A 17423-nucleotide genomic window follows, 5' to 3' on the forward strand; every position below is an offset into this window, starting at 1 on the left:
CTACACACATTCCGTTCCGGGCGTGTAATGGGATGGCGACAGAAAGGGCATTCCGCCACCCCTTGAGCTAACCATACCAAATCCGTTCATAACTATGGCGACTATACGCGGATACGGGATAAATGCACAAGAAAAAGAAAAAAAAGAAGATTATTGCACTGTGCCCATTGTGAAACTTTCCTTGGATATTTACACATTTAGTAATTTATGAGAACATTTCTCGTTGATAACAGCGCCTTTTTAGTACTTTAGTGCCACCCAGACCACCTCTCGAGTAGAAGACACTTTTCCAAATGGAATTGCAGGAAAGATCTGCGTCTTCCACGGCTCTGGCGCAACAGGGGATGTCATATTGATTCCATATTTTTAGATTTCCAGAAGGCTTTCGATACCGTTCTTCACAAGCGTCATCTAACCAAAGTGCGTCCCTATGGAATGTCGCCTCAGTTGTGCGACTGGAATCGTGATTTCCTGTCCGAAAGTTCACAGTTCGTACTAATAGAAGGAAAGTCATCGAGTAAAACAGAAGTAATATCCGGCGTTTCCCAAGGAACTGTTATAGGTCCCCTATTGTTCCTGATGTATATTAACGACGTAGGAGACAATCTGAGTAGCCGTCTTGGATTGTTTGCAGATCATACTGTCATTTACCGTCTTATAAAGTCATCAGATGACCAAAACGAATAGCAGAATGATTTAGATAAGATATCTTTGGTGTGAAAAGTAGTAGTTGACCCTGAACAAAGAAAAGTATGAAGTTATTTACATGAGTACCAAAAGAAATATGCTAAATTTCGCTTACGCGATTAATCACACAAATCTGAAAGCTGAAAATTCAACAAAATACTTAGGGATTACAGTTACAAATAACCTAAATTGGAACGATCATATAAATGACGTTGTGGGTAGAGCAAACCAAGGACTGCGATTCATTGGCAGAAGACTTAGAAGGTGCAACAGGTCTACTAAAGAGACTGGTTACACTACGCTTGTCCGTCATATTCTGGAGTATTGCTGTGTGGTGTGGAATCCGCGTCAGATACGACTGACGGATGTCATCGAAAAAGTTCAAAGAAGGGCAGCTCCTTTTGTATTATCGCGAAATAGGGGAGATAGTGCCACAGACACGATACGTGAATGGAAGTGGCAACCATTAAAACAAAGGCGTTTTTCGTTGCGACGGGATCTTCTCATGAAATTTCAATCACCAGTCTTCTCCTCCGATTGTGAAAACATTCTGTTGGCACCCACCTACATAGGGAGAAATGATCATCACTATAAAATAAGAGAAATCAGAGCCCGCAGAGAAAAATTTGAGTGCTCGTTTTTCCCGCGCGCCGTTCGAGAGTGGAACGGTAGAGAGTCAGCTTGAAGGTGGTTCATTGAACCCTCTGCCAGGCACTTTATTGTGAATAGCAGAGTAATCACGTAGATGTAGAACTGTGTAACACATCGTACACGGTCGGGGGTGACAGTCTGTCGCCGTTTATTAAAGCATGGGTTTGTGCGCCTCGTCCACTTCCCCGTTACCCTTTTACGAATGTGCAGAGACATGCTAGACGGCAAAGGTGTATGAAACGACGTCACTGGGGACAGGAGTGGCATCAGATAGTATTTTCAGACGAATCCAAGTTGTGTTTGTTTGAAAATGCTGGCCGCATTTTGATTCGCCTTAGACAGGAGGAGCGGCATCACATTGACTGCATTCACATAAGACATACAGTGCCAACTCAAGGCCTTGCGGTGTGGGATGCTACTTGGTACAACCAAAAGCCACAGTTGGTGCGTGTCGAGGGCACTGCGACAACTGTGACCTACGTGAATGACAACCTTTCTGCACAACACCCCAGACGCCATTTTTCAACAATGCAATGCACGACCACATGTTTCTGCACGAACACGTTCGTTCTCGGTGTCACAGGATGTCAGGATTTTACCCCGGCTCGCCAGATAACCAGACTTGTCGTCAATCGAAAATGTGTGGAATATGGTGAAACGACAGGTGCAGTGGCTTGACACAATGCCAACCACCACAGATGAACTTTGGAAACAGGTGAATGCAGCCATTCGCGCATTATAGGCGTCGATGCCATCACACATGGTACAAGTTAGCAGGGTCCAAGGCTGATCCTGTGCCTACTAGGCAACAGGACACATGCTGAACCGAAGTGACTGAAATGCTAATCATTTCTGCAGTACATATTAATGTTCATGTCCTGTGAATATGAACGTCCCAACGTGAGTGTAAATTGGGTGGTCTGCTTCACAATGTCCCAATCGCTACACGAATCGACGTGTGGTTTGTGCATGACGGTGGCCTGGCACATGTCAGTCGAGAGGGGAGAGAGTATCTCAGTGTTGCTTATCCCGATAAATGGTTAGGTCGTGCAGGTCCAGTTGCTTGGCCCACCAGATGCCCTGATCTTAACCTCTTGGACATCTACCTTTGGTGCCGTCTTAACGAACTCGGGTATGGTGTCGTAACCGAGAATGTAGCAGAATTACATCAGCGAACTGCAAATGGCTGTGCAACTGTGCAGAATGAGATGAACGGAACCTGCAACATCCCGAGAGCGATAAGACATCGAGCACGTCATTGTCTTCGTGTACATGGACCTCATTTTGAACGTGTTGTGCGGTAAATGTGCAGGTCGTAGTTGTGTTGAATTTTGGGCCGCTTCTTGTCGTGTTGTATGTGTTACACTTGTGGTCCCTACTCACTTACATATCTCTGAAATAAAGCAATTTCATACAATACTTATTTAATATTTTACGCATATTTGGTTCACACATTACACCCAAGAAGTGTGTAGAGTTACTTTTGAATCACCCTGTATGTATGGACATGGCCATTTGCACAAGGTGCTTCGTGTTTTTAAGTATTTTAGTGATGACAGACTTTATATAATGTGCTGTTTTTTTACCACATAAAAACTTGAGATGACACGATGGAAACAATGGAATATCTTTCTCGCTCACGAACTTTCGTTCTCAATCACGCAGTCTTGACGTTTCCATCCTTGCTGCTTCAGAACATGATTTTAGTGACATTGTTCCATATTGTTTTCTCCCTAATTCGATTCAGTACCTCAAAAATGGTTCAAATGGCTCTGAGCACTATGGGACTTAACTTCTGAGGTCATCAGTCCCCTAGAACTTAGAACTACTTAAACCCAACTAACCTAAGGACATCACACACATCCATGCCCGAGGCAGGATTCGAACCTGCGACCGGTAGCGGTCGCGCGGTTCACGACTGTAGCGCCTAGAACCGCTCGGCCATTCTGGCCGGCTATTCAGTTCCTTCACCCTAGTTACCCGATCTACTTATGTAACATTAATCTTCCTTCTGTAGCACCGCACCGAGCAAGGCAGCGCAGTGGTCAGCAAACTGGAGTCGCATCCGGCAAGACTACGGCTCAGATCTCCTCCCTGCAATCTAGGTTTTCCCTGATTTTCCTAAATCGCTCAAGGCAAATTCAGGGATGGCATGCTCGGTCCATTTCCTTTCCTAGTTAGCGTATAAGCTAAATCTGTAATAATCTTGTTATCGACGGGACGTTATGCCTTTTCCTTCCTTCCTTCCTTCCTTCCTCTGCAGCTACTCGTTTGAAAACTTCTATTTTCTTCTTGCCAGAATTCCTTGTTATCCGTGTGTCACTTCCTTACAAGACAAGGTTCCGGATAAGTAATTTTAGAAAAGATTTTCTATTATCAATATCTAAATTTATATTCGGTTTTTAAAAAAATTATCTTTTTCAGGGACTCTTATCTTACTTTAGTTCGTCTGCATTTTATATCGTCTCCACGTCGGCCATCATCACTCACTATGCTGCCCAGATAACAAAACTGATGTAATAGTTTTACTGTCTCATTTCATAATGTAATTGATTTTTCGTCGCCTGATTTAGATTACGTTCCACTATCCTTGTTTTAGTTTTGTTTGTTTTGATGTTATTGTATCTTTTGAAAACACTATCCATTCTAGTCAACTGCTTCCCCTCATCCTTTGCCGTTTACAATGTTATCTGCAAACCTCAAAGTATTTATTTCTTTACGCTGAATTTTTATTCCATTTCCATATTTCTCTTTGGTTTCCTTTATCGCTTGCTCGATGTACAGATTGAATAACATATGGATAGTCTATATCCCTGACTCATTCCTTTCTCAGAAACTGCTTCTCTTTCATGCCTTTCGGTTCTTATAACCGCAGTATGCTTTCTGTACTAGTTGTAGACCACTTTTCGCTTCCTGTAATTTACCTTCACTACCTCAAAAATTTCAGAGAGTATATTCCAATCAACAATGTTAAAAGCGTTCTTGAAATCGATAAACAGTATGCACGTATATATGTTTCTTCAATCTATTTACTAAGGTAGTCGTTGGTCAGTATTTTCTCTTGTGTTTCAACATTCCCCAGGAACCCAAAGTGATCGTCATCGAGGTCGGGTTTACCAGTTTCTCCCTCGTTTTGTAAATAATACGGTGTCAGTATTTTTGTCGCCTTTGGAAGTGGGATTATTTAAGATGTTCTAGAAGTTTGAGCGTATTTCACCTGACTCCGATACTTTGCAAACGAGGTGGAATAGTGTGTCATGAGGAAATGTCGGCTACTCCAGGAGCTGTGTTTGAATTTAGGTTTTCTTTCAGTAATGTGTCAGTTTCCTGTGACCTCGTCATATCTGTCATCTGATCTTCATGTACTCCATGTTCGCTACCTGTAATATTGTATGAAATTTGTTTCCCTGTTATGTGCTGAAGTATTCAATGGTAAATCTGTTGGTGAGGAATTTCGCATTATGCAAGACACCGTTTTGTAGTTTTTTTCCACCCAGACATATTTCAGCAGCTTTTTTGCTATCTTCAGTGGACTTATTTATTTTCTTTCTGCAAAATTGTTGTTAGATGTTAACCTCTTGTGTGGATTATATTAACTTTTGGCACAAAATATTTACCTCTCTAAAGTGAGCGATTACACTGAGGTGACAAAAGTCATGACAGTTGTTGAATGGTGACATGGCGCATTGTTATACTTAAATATTGCATCGTTGTTTGGGAACGTAAAAATCCATGAATGGCTGCAATTTGTCTCCAAGAGGTTCATTGGGACCAGAGGACACAGTTCATTCCATGTAAACAAAGCCCACACTATTATGGATACACTACCAGCTTCCACAGTGCCTTGTTGACAGCTTGGGTCCCTGGCAACATGGGGTCTACGCCACACCCGACCCTACCATCAGCTCTTAAACAACTACAGTCGAAACTCCTCTGGCCAGGCTACGGTTTTCCAGTCGTCTAGGGTCCAATCGATATGGTCAGGAGCCCAGGAGAGGCGCTGCAGGCGATTTCACTCTGTTAGCTAAGGCACTCGCGTCGGTCGCCTGCTGCCGTGCCCCATTAAGGTCAGATTTCAAAAATGGTTCAAATGGCTCTGAGCACTATGGGACTTAAAATCTAAGGTCATTAGTCCCCTAGAACTTACAAGGGAACCTCCCCATCGCACCCCCATCAGATTTAGTTATAAGTTGGCACAGTGGATAGACCTTGAAAAACTGAACACAGATCAATCGAGAAAACAGGAAGAAGTTGTGTGGAACTATGAAAAAAATTAGTAAAATACACAAACTGAGTAGTCCATGCGAAGATAGGCAACATCAAGGACACTGGGAGTCGAGGTGCACCGTGGTCCGTGGTTAGCGAGAGCAGCTACGGAACGAGAGGTCCTAGGTTCAAGTCTTCCTTCGAGTGAAAAGTTTAATTTTTTATTTTCAGTTTATGTGACAAACTCTTATGTTTTCATCACTATTTTGGGAGTGATTATCACATCTACAAGAAAACCTAAATCGGGCAGGGTAGAAGAATCTTTTTACCCATTCGCTAAGTGTACAATTTAGGTGGGTCGACAACATATTCCTGTCATGTGACGCACATGCCGTCACCAGTGTCGTATAGAATATATCAGACGTGTTTTCCCGTGTAGGAATCGTTTGACCAATGACATTGCGATCAAATGTTTTCGGTTCCCATTGGAGAGGCACGTCCTTTCGTCTACTAATCGCACGGTTTTGCGGTGCGGTGGCAAAACACAGACACTAAACTTATTGCAGTGAACAGAAACGTCAATGAACGAACGGACAGATCATAACTTTGCGAAAATAAAGAAAGTAAAATTTTCAGTCGAGGGATGACTTGAACCAAGGACATCTCGTTCCGCAGCTGCTCACGCTAACCACTGGACCACGGCACTGCTGAGCTCGCACCCTCCTTGATGTGGCCTATCTTGCATATGGACTACTCAGTTTGTATATTTTACTAATTTTTTTCACGGTTCCACACAACTTCTTCCCGTTTTCTCGATTGATCTGTGTTCAGTTTTTCAAGGCCTATCCACTGTGCCAAGTTATAACTAAATCGGAGGGGGGTGCGATGGGGAGGTTCCCTTGTTAGAACTAATTAAACCTAACTAACTTAAGGACATCACACACACCCATGCCCGAGGCAGGATTCGAACCTGCGACCGTAGCGGTCGCGCGGTTCCAGACTGAAGCGTCTAGAACCCCTCGGCCACAACAGCCGGCAAGGCCAGATTTTGCGCACTGTCGTAACGGTTACGTTCGTCGCACGTCTCACATTGATTTCTGCTGTTATTTCACGCAAGCGTTGCTTGTCAATTACCACTGACAACTCTACGCAAACGCCGCTGCTCTCTGTCGTTAAGTAAAGGCTGTCGGTCACTGCGTTGTCCGTGGTGAGATGTAATGCCTGAAATTAGGTATTGTCGGGACACTCTTGACACTGTGGATCTCGGAATATTAAATTATTCACTAACGGTGACCTAAATGGAATGTCCCATTCGTATAGCTCCAACTACCATTCCGCGTTAAAAGTTTGTAATTTACCGTCGTGCCGCCATAACCACTTCAGACATCTTTTCACGTGAATCACCTGAGTACAAATGGGATCGCCAATGCACTGACCTCTTATACCTTGTGTACGCGATACTACCGCCACCTGTGTATGTGGATATCGCGCGCTTAGGGTCTATCCGATGACATATGCGGTTGGAGAGAAAGTTTTCTAACAATCAGAGAGCAGTATGTCGTCCTGAATGGGGAGACTTCAACAGAAACAAGCGTAGCATGAGGTGTGCCCCAGGGCAGCGTAATTGGTCCGCCGCTTTTTACGATTTACATAAACGATCTGGTTGTTGGTATTACAGCGGCATTAGACTGTTTGCCGATGATGCTGTAGTCTACAGGAAAGTAGTATCACACGAAAGTTGTGAACAAATGAACGAGGATTTGCAGAAAATAAATGCGTGGTGTAATGACTGGCAGTTACCTCTCAATATTAGTAAGTGTAACCTACTGCGTACAGCAAAGCGAAAATCCCATTAATGTACGAGTGCAAAATGCCGTACAAACCCAGTCTTTGGAAGCGGTAACATCCGTCAAGTCTGGGTGTGATTATTCGAAATGATCTCAAATGGAACGATCAGATTACATAAGTAACGTGTAAGGCGAACTCTAGATTGCGGTTTATTGGTAGAATCCTGAAGCGATGCAGTCCTTCAACAAAGGAAATTGCTTACAATACTTTAGTTCGTCCAGTCTTAGAGTACTGTTCGTCTGTATGGGACCCTTACCAGTTGGATCTGATTCAAGAGATTGAGAAGGTCCAAAGAAGAGCGGCAAGATTCGTCACTGATACATTTAGCCATCGCGAGAGCGTTACAAATTTCATAGAAAGTTTGAAGTGGGACACACTTGCAGATAGACGACGCACTAAACGGAAGGGGCTGCTCACTAAATTCCAAAAGCCGATCTTCGCCGAGGATGTAGAGCATATATTATTACCACCAACTTTCATATCGCGCAATGATCACCATTCAAAGGTAAGGAAAATTAGAGCTCGTACGGAGGCGTCCAGACAGTCGTTTTTCGCTCGCGCGATCCGCGAGTGGAACAGGGGGGGGGGGGGGGGGGGGGGGAATATGACTTAGGCGCGAATAGTGCCCTCCGCCCCACATCGCTTGGTGGCTATCGGAATATATATATATATATATATATATATATATATATATATATATATATATCACCTCGGTGTATTTTAAAAAAAATCTACCACTGATTTGAAACATTATGGTTGTTGATTTACGATATGTCGAAAGGTTGAAGGTTTATAGTAAATTTGGAAATAAAATGGATGAATACTTTTTTTATATACCTCACTTGAAGCTTTTGGGTGTTTATGCTGGTGACTTCAAATCTACCAGACAATCTACAGGTTGTCATTCGCAAACAACTTATCAACTTATTTATGACTGAGAATGCCTAAGACGGAATTATTAGTAAGCTCAAAAATGAGAACAACTGCAACATTTCCAAGATGATTATGGTGAATTAGATATGTTTTCGGAACCAATGCAGTCATGTAAAGTACATTAGCTGACCGGCACTGTTGGTATTGCTTCCGATATTCCTTGTACCACAGCACACGACAAACTACTTTTACATCGTGTGTTTTTTTTAATCTGTAGCCGACCCAGCTATAGTTTCTATTCGTCGTCATTTCGACACACATTTCGTCTTTATCGCTCAAGATACGGCTGCCACGTCGGGGCTACGGGGCCTAGGAAGTATCACGAGAAAGGGCGATTTATTTTGTAAGCGGCGTTCCTGATGGAGCCGTTCGTGTAGCTTATCAGGAGCCGTGCGGGGAAACAATAGCGGCCGCAAATGCAAATCCGCGCTGCTCGCCCTATCTGCATACGGCGTGCCGGTATTTCGTGGCGCGGCGGAAGCGCCGGCGTGTCGCGCGCCCCCGGTCCTGGGATCGTTTGAGGCTGGGCCCGCGCGGGCGCCACCGGCCGGCTGGTCTGCTGGCGCCCCGCGGCCCGCGGCCCGGAATTTTAATCTCCGCCGGTTTGGCCGGATTTCCGGCTTAACGCGCCGATCCGGGCGCGCCGTTCCCTCGCTGAGGCAGAGGCCGTGGCTCTCGCCACGGGCCCTTCGTTATGGGGCGGCTTTAACGCCAACGGCCGCGCGCACGGAGCCCCGAGCGCGATTGGAAGCCGTTCAGCCGTTAAACTGCGAGCCCTGCCGCCCCCACCCCCCACCCGTCATGCCTTACCACTCCACGACTGTGTTGGCCTCGCAGCCACTTCGAATTACTTTGTCGAGTGCGTACCGCTTCCGCTTGAAGTTTCCACACTCCGTGTGATATTTACCGAGGAGAGCTTGAAACATTCCACCTGTTAAGGGTACAGTTTTTATATGCTCAGCATACCAGTTAAAGCAGCGTGGTGCGTCAGAACCGACGGTTTCATATTGTAGTGAAGACACGGTCTGATCCTGTCACTATACAGGGTGTCCGAAGAGGAAAGGCTGATATTCAGGAACATGACAGGAATTATCATTTGAAGCAAGAATCTTCATATGGACATATGCTCTATTCTGAGTGGCTTCCCAGATGTAAAATATTGTTGTTCATTTTCTGTGTCATTCAATACATTGTCAGGTTTGCACATATACAGATATACAATACATTCATAACAAAAACGGGGGTATTTTCGATAGCAGCAGGAGGACTACCAGCGCAGGAATCATACACATACGCCAACCCTGTATGTTCCTCGTTATTGTAGATGTGTGGCATTTTAGCCAGCACGTGTACAAACACAGTTAACCGATGCTTCTCTCTGATAAACTACTGTCCCTTGCATTACTTGACGCTCAACACACCGCGGACAACTGCGTGTTCAGCGAAATAGGTTAATTGCAGAAAGGCGTCCCGAGAAAAGAGGAGGTAGGTTGGGATAGAATAAAACGTCAGAGGGGTTGGGTGGGCAAGACAGGTAATTGTCCGCCACTAGCGCAGAAACAAAACGTGTTCTATGTTGGAAAGCATTCACAATAGGGCATTTGCTCATTTGAAGTAAAAACTTCAAATGAGCGTTGCTCCCATATCCGTGAATATTGAACATTCCTCCTGGGATACCATACGTACTCGAATAGCACGTTAGCAAAATGAGCGCACAAATCTTTCCGTGCGACGTCTCACTTATTTTATCGCACAGCTCACATCCCCTTCAGTAGAAGGGAGTCAACACAACATTTTGCCGTTCGTAGGAAAAAGTCGCTGGTGGAAATTTCTTGAAAAAAATCTTGCCGCAATGAAATCCGCTTTTGTTTTAATGATTGCCGTTCCTACTCGCTTATCATATCCGTGACACTCTCTCCTCTGTTTCATGTTAATACAAAACGAGCTACCCTTCTTCGGACTTTTTCGATGTCCTCCGTCAAGCCTATTCGGTAAGGATCCCACACCGCAGAGCAGTACTCTAGCAGAGGACGAACGAGCGCTGTGTAGGCAGCTATTTTAGTGGATTCGTTGCATCTTCTACGTGTACTGCCAATGAAATGCAGTCTGGTTCGCCTTCTCCACAACATTATCAGTGTGGTCGTTCAGATGTAAGCTATTCGTAATTGTTATCCCTAGGTATTTCGCTGAATTCACGTCCTTTTGATTTATCGCGTAATCGAGATTTAACGATTTCTTTTTTTTTTGTGTTTGTGTGGAAGACCTCACTTCCGATAACTTTACTGGACGGTAAACAGTGGCGTCATCTGCAAAAAATTTAAGGCAGCTCTTAGGACTGTCTCCTGTATTGTTTATTTTATAAAAACACCAAAGGACCTACAACGCTTCCTTAAAAGATCCCTGAAACAACTTCGCTTTTAGCCCGAAACGTCTCGAACATCAACAATGGCACTGTGTTTTCTGCTGCGGATTATGCCCTTCTGCTTTGGTAAACATCATCTTTTCATCCTTTACTGAGCAGATGGATACAGCGCCCAATCAAACATGTAGCACATTTGCTGGTAGCCCTAAGCCTGTTCAACAGTTAAACTTCACTATGTAGCTAGAACAGCGTGACTACCTGTACTCAGGAGAGACTTTGCGTGGCCATACCGGTCGTCCTCACCGACTTGCGTCCAGGAGGAGCTTCCTGCTATCATCTAAGAAGCTTACCGTGACTCCTCAGAGGGTAAGGCTAGAACTGTTGAAGGAGCGAAAGTCTCCAATCCGCAAATGGACGACAGCAGCCGAGCAGCTATCCCCTGGACCCGCTGAAAGCTGGTTCGTACGGAAGTTGCTAAATAGATTCCGATTCCGAATGGGAACATCCATGGATGGTACGAAGAATGGGGCTTTAATGTTGATGATACATACTTTGAATCAGGACAGGATCAAACTGCAAGTGACGTGCTTCAATGCGTTCTGTGCCCAACATCGTGCACAGAGGATGATATCATTCGTGCCAACCCGAGTGCCTTGGAGGTTGCGAACTTCTGAGCACATGCCATATGAAGATACGAATTCACCAGTTGTGTCATATTTTCCCACTCTAATTATTAATTGTCGGGCTGTGTGTGTGTGTGTTCCTGGTTCGAGAACAAGTAACTATTCCGAAAGTAATGCCTGTGTTCTTTTACTTCGAGTGTGAGAGCCAGTACTACACCAGCACCGGTGTAGTACTAATATTGGAACCTTCCCACTAATATTTTGTTGGTTTTGTTATCCTGTGACAGACAGCAGCAGTAGGGACCGTTCCAAAATGGCGTATGACATAGAGGTCCGTGTAAAGCAGGGATGTGCCACTCCTCACCTCACTGGACCAAATTAAACATATCGACACTTACTAAAGTCATATGGAGATGGAAGAGTAAATGTGAGCAATGGGAGGCGGTGGGTACTGCATTTCAGTAGCGGTGCCCGACAAGCCCTGACCAGGCAAACCGTGCTCAGTTGGCCATCCCTCGTAATGAACAGCGTCTCGATTAATTAATACGTGAGCATCGGTGGCTTACGAACAAGGAATTGAGCGGACAGCTGAATGCTGTCTGTAATGCCTTAGACACGATGTTACGCCATGTTAGTTTTCGCACAGTTGTGCGAGATGAATCCTCCGGATGCTTACATGAGACAGAAAGAATCATGGACTGGAATTTTGTCGGGACCTGCTGAAGGTGAGAATTTTCTGAACACCATCATCATCGGAGATGAGACGTGGTGTGACCACTACGAACCAGAATCCAAGAGACAGTCCTTGGAGTAGCGGCATGGAAATTCTCCAACAAAAAGGAGTTGAAGAAAGAGCTATTTGCTGACAAAGTGATATGCATAATCGTCTGTGATAGGCAGGGCATTATTCTTTTGGATTTTTTGGAAACTAAACTAATTCTCAGTTCAATTCGTTACAAGAAGACACTGATCAGGCTGAAAGCTCTAATTCTCAGAATCAGTCCAGAGAAGAATACAAACGTGTACTTTGCAACACATCACTCCTGGTCCCATAACAATTTTGCCAAATTTGGCTAGACTGTCCTACCACATCCACTGTACTGTCTTGATCTAGAACCTTCACGCTTCCATCTGTTTGGGACTATGAAAGATACACTCGGTGGCCAACATTTTCCGGATTCACGTGCTGTCGTCAAAGCTATGAGGCAGTGGCTCGCACCATCTGTTTACATTTTCACGTGTACGGCTTGACAGCTTTTCTTCATCGTTAGAAAAAGTACGTAACGAACAGTGGTGACTAAGTGGAAAAATGACAGTCGGTAGCTGATATATTGTTTTCTTTAAGTGTGTTATTGTGCTTACTGTACCTGCTGTAGTTGCAGTGAAAATAAATGGGAATCGTTAGCTTGGGAATGGCCCTCATATACATACATACGTGTAGGGTGTCAATGGAGAGTCCCTAAATATTGTTTAAATGGTTCATGAAAACGAAATGAAGTTTTCAACAAGTAGGAAAAATGATGCGAGTACATTCTTCTGCGATTAATTCTCATAAATCATGTAAATTTCGATACGTTAAAGGCAATACGATTTCTTAAACGGAACTATCTAGATTTTGTACCATCACTCCTGAAATCTTGAAAACAAGAATAGAATAAAATATAATGGAATGCCTTTACTAATCGTTAGCCGCCAATTTTTGAAACAGGCATTGCCAACATAGTTACTTTACGATAAATATTATAAACCACGTTTGGAAAAATGGTTCTGAGCACTATGGGACTCAACTGCTGAGGTCATTAGTCCCCTAGAACGTAGAACTAGTTAAACCTAACTAACCTAAGGACATCACAAACATCCATGCCCGAGGCAGGATTCGAACCTGCAACCGTAGCGGTCTTGCGGTTCCAGACTGCAGCGCCTTTAACCGCACGGCCACTTCGGCCGGCAAACCACGTTTGGAATACAAGTAAATGTACACATTGATTTGAATATGGCCTATAACTTTACCTTGCATCAACGGTAATATATGATATAGTTACATATTAAAACTGTCGTAAAAGGAAAACGGAGACAGAGAGGAGTGCCAGGAGTGGCCGCGCGGTTTAAGGCGTCATGTCATGGACTGCGCGGCCTCTCCCGCCGGAGGTTCGAGTCCTCCCTCGGGCATGGGTGTGTGTGTTGTTCTTAGCATAAGTTAGCTCAAGTAGTGTGTAAGTGTAGGGACCGATGACCTCAGCAGTTTGGTCCCTTAGGAATTCACACACATTTGAACATTTTTTACAGAGGAATGGGCCTTTACTACCTTTAATTCTTTAACTGTGGACGACACGACTCTGTGTTCACAATGCCCAAACTGCCTTCATTTGCATCACGAGTTTTGATTATGCGCCAAGAGAGCCACCTTCACAGAATAATTCCGTGTGCACTCCGCGAGCCAATACAAACCATGTCATGGAGACAGTAAATAGCTATTGTTTACTTTTTAATTTTACGTGAAAGTAAAACCACTGTTGATTACTTGGTGCACAGCTACTATGTGAGAGGGATCGATGTCAATGGCACGTAGTATATGATATTGTATTGTAATTTGAACTGTGTGTAATAAAGCCGAATCACACATAAACCTTATAGATACAGGAATAGAGCATAAAGTGGTAATGTTGGCATTGAACATTTTTGCAGCAAACGCGGAAATATACTGAATATAAAATACAGGACGACTGGCGAAATTCAAGTTTTGTCCCGTTACCTGATGTTCTCGCGGCACAGCATTACCAATGAAAATACTCTTTCATACCTCGGTTGACAAAAAACGATGTGCGCATTAACTATATGGCAAACACTCACTCTCGTTGCGCACTATTAGTTGTGGGAAACCCTATTTAGATGTCCACAACATTTCATGAAACGAAATGTTATGAGTGTCCACGTCAGGAGAGAAAGACTGAGTCTTCGGCAAGCAGAACAATTACTGTGTGAGAGGTACTCGACATTTTTATACTCACATATTGGTAACTCGACCATTTACGGAAGTTAACTGAAGAAATTTGGCTACACTTTTAAACATGTGTGAAACTTCAAGAACTGGATGTTGTGTTACGTATTACTTTCTTTTAATCGTCTAAGATTCACTCACTATTGCGATTACGTGAAACATTTTAAGAGTTTATGATCGTAATCAACGATCTCAGGGTCTTTACGTCAGATTTACCGTAACTGCCCTGTTATTTATTTCACTTGCTTTGCATTTTGCACAGAAGTTTCAGAATGAATAACGCTGAAAATAGTTAAAGCAGAAGATAGTTAAATGTGGAAAAGACACACAGTACATGTATATCAGTTAATTTAATTCAGTTCATAAAGGCATCTGTGTAGCGAGGCAAGCCACGTTCTTCCACCAAATTCGTTCCGCTTGTTGTGTAATTCCCAGTCACCCTGTGAGACGGTCTCTGGGTATATTGTTCGGAAGTAATAGGAGGAAATGTCAGGAAAAATGAGAGGAAAAGTTACATTGTTGTTGGGAGGCGTGCTGAGGGCGCTTAGTGGCCAAGGCCACCGCTCTCGGTAAGCTGGAGGGCAGGTTCGAATCCCGGAGTGACACAGTATTTCTCAAGACACTTTCATTCATTGCAGGTCATTGTTTTTATTGATTCCATTTGTTTCATGTAATTTCAATGAATTTTGTTCATTTAATGTACCTAAAGTTTTTTATAGGCTGTTGTCCATCATTGCCACTACTAACAACGAATGCTTTTTTTCCCATTCCCGCCCGAATTAATTCAAAGCTTTTTTCCGCTCTTACTGTTTCCTTGCAGATACTGTCTTTCCTGAACCGCGCGACTGCTACGGTCGCAGGTTCGAATCCTGCCTCGGGCATGGATGTGTGTGATGTGCTTGGTTTAGTTAGGTTTACATAGTTCTAAGTTCTAGGGGACTGATGACCTCAGATGTTAAGTCCCATAGTGCTCAGAGCCGTTTGAACCATTTGAGCCAAGTAACTCGCATTTGGATGGACGGCGGTTCAAAAACCCGTCAAGTCACCCAGATTTAGGTTTTCCGTTGGTTTCGCTAATTCATTAAAAGGAAATAACGGAATGTTACCTTTGAAACGCACTCTGCCTATTTCCTTGCTTATTCTTCTCCATCAGAGTTTGTGCTCCGTTACAAATGACCTTGTCGTCGACAGGTCGTCAAAACTTAACGTTCATTTTTCAATTCTCTTTTTATGTACGTCTGTTATCGCAGTGCTATAGAGACATTTATTTAAAATCTCATTACAGAACCAAATCGAAATATTTGACAACTTTTAAAATACCATTCTTTGTATGTCTTTAGTTTTGGTAGAGGAGCCAAAGCGTATTAATACATATATTTTGACAATATGTTCGTTCAGTGCCCGTTAATAATTGATGAATTTCCGTGATGGAATAAAGCCTGTTAGTGACGATTGGATATAGCTTGTTATTGTGACCTTCATACTAATGCGTACTTTTGGTGTATTGACGTTCTATCTATTATCGGCTGTGGCAACATTATACATTGGCTATAATTAATGAAAATTGAGTTTAAAATATTGGTTTCGATTTGGACGGGACGCAATTCAGGTCTCCATGCAAACACAAAGATTTCCTTCCCCACCTTTCCCACCAGCTGAGCTGGTGCTTCTCTTGTGGCGACTTCTCTGTTGGCAGGGCAACAGAAAATAGTCCGAAAAGTAGTTTTCATTCCCGGCGTATAAGCGTCTTCAGCACAGTAATTACTTTGGCAGCTTGAACTAACAACTGTAAACAACAGATTTACATCTGACCAATCAGTTGTGAACAGGCAGTGTTAAGTAGTGGACGTGCGGCCATAGTTTCACAACGCTGTTGTGCCACAGATCGCAATGGAGCAATATTTCTATATCAAGTATTGAAGTCATTCCTCAGAATGTTTCGAAGAAGAGAAAAGTGCGCCAAGTATGTCCCATACACACTGACTGCCGAACAGAAACGACGACACGTGGTCCGCCTGCCCTGAATTGACTGAAATGCAAGACGCGAACAACTCATTTCTGGGAAAAGTAATCACCGGTGACGAGACGTGGCGTTACCAGTACGAACCTACCACAAACGGACAAAGTGCAGAAATCCACATGAAGAGTCAACGCTTTGACGCCCTAAACGACATTCAAAGCACAGTGACGCGCGAGTTGGACAACATTCCAAAGAAGGACTTTTCTGACAATTTAACATGTTGCACGAACGTTCTGTGCGCTGTACTCATCTGGGGGAAGCTATGTTAAACACCTGAAGCATTAAAAGCCCTACTTTAACGCGTCTGCATTTTTTATTAACCCAGTATCGAAACGTTTTGGACTGACTGGGTGTTCCCAATAAAATTTGCTTCAAAAAGATATAGAAACCTTAAGTGATGTAGGAAAAACAGATTAGCAGAACTACGAAACCGTTTTTGAGATAATGAATACTTTTGTGAGCTATCCTGTGTAATACTGTAAATACTGTAATTAATGTGATATCAACATGGATAAACGCGATATTTGGGGGCGTCCCTAAGAGACTAATAAGCGATACATTTTCGGTTGTTTAATCTAATTTTTATGCACAGTATTTTGGCACTGATTTGGCCGTCTGAGTCATACATCTGTGTGGACTCACTGGCTGAGCTGCTAATCCCACAGCGATTACTCAAGACGAGTTCTCAGAGAACCTGACATGTACTACTATGCCAATCGTCAAAATATTGTGCATATAATTTGTATCGATGACAAGGATGAACACTCAAAAACATACTGTAGTTTGTTACATAAACCATTTATGTCTCTGGCATGTAGAGAGATGACATCGAGACGAGCGCCGGAGCCCCAGTGTTCGCGTATGGCTTTCCACTCCATATTGCTGTAATTCATAGAAAGGGTCTGCATTGAGGAAAGTAAATTGGTCGGATATTTTACACTTTCAGGTTCGTCGTAACGTTTTAAAATAATAATTATCAACCGAAAGCTGACATTTGCAGAATACTGAAATGAGATGAACCATAATTCACATCCCTTGAGCCGTTCTCTGTCATTTATGCTGAACCGTTTTGTTTTATAGTTATTGGTAGTAATT

General features: G+C 43.4%; 1 protein-coding gene across 1 annotated transcript in view; it reads left to right on the forward strand.

Moving 5' to 3' along the window:
* Positions 1 to 17423, forward strand: part of LOC126251652 (calmodulin-binding transcription activator 1) — a 1922036-nt gene that overhangs the window by 1480078 nt on the left and 424535 nt on the right. The gene's annotated exons all lie outside the window — the stretch shown is intronic.

This window comes from Schistocerca nitens, chromosome 4 (genome assembly GCF_023898315.1).
Source record: "Schistocerca nitens isolate TAMUIC-IGC-003100 chromosome 4, iqSchNite1.1, whole genome shotgun sequence".
In the NCBI taxonomy this organism is placed as follows: domain Eukaryota; kingdom Metazoa; phylum Arthropoda; class Insecta; order Orthoptera; family Acrididae; genus Schistocerca; species Schistocerca nitens.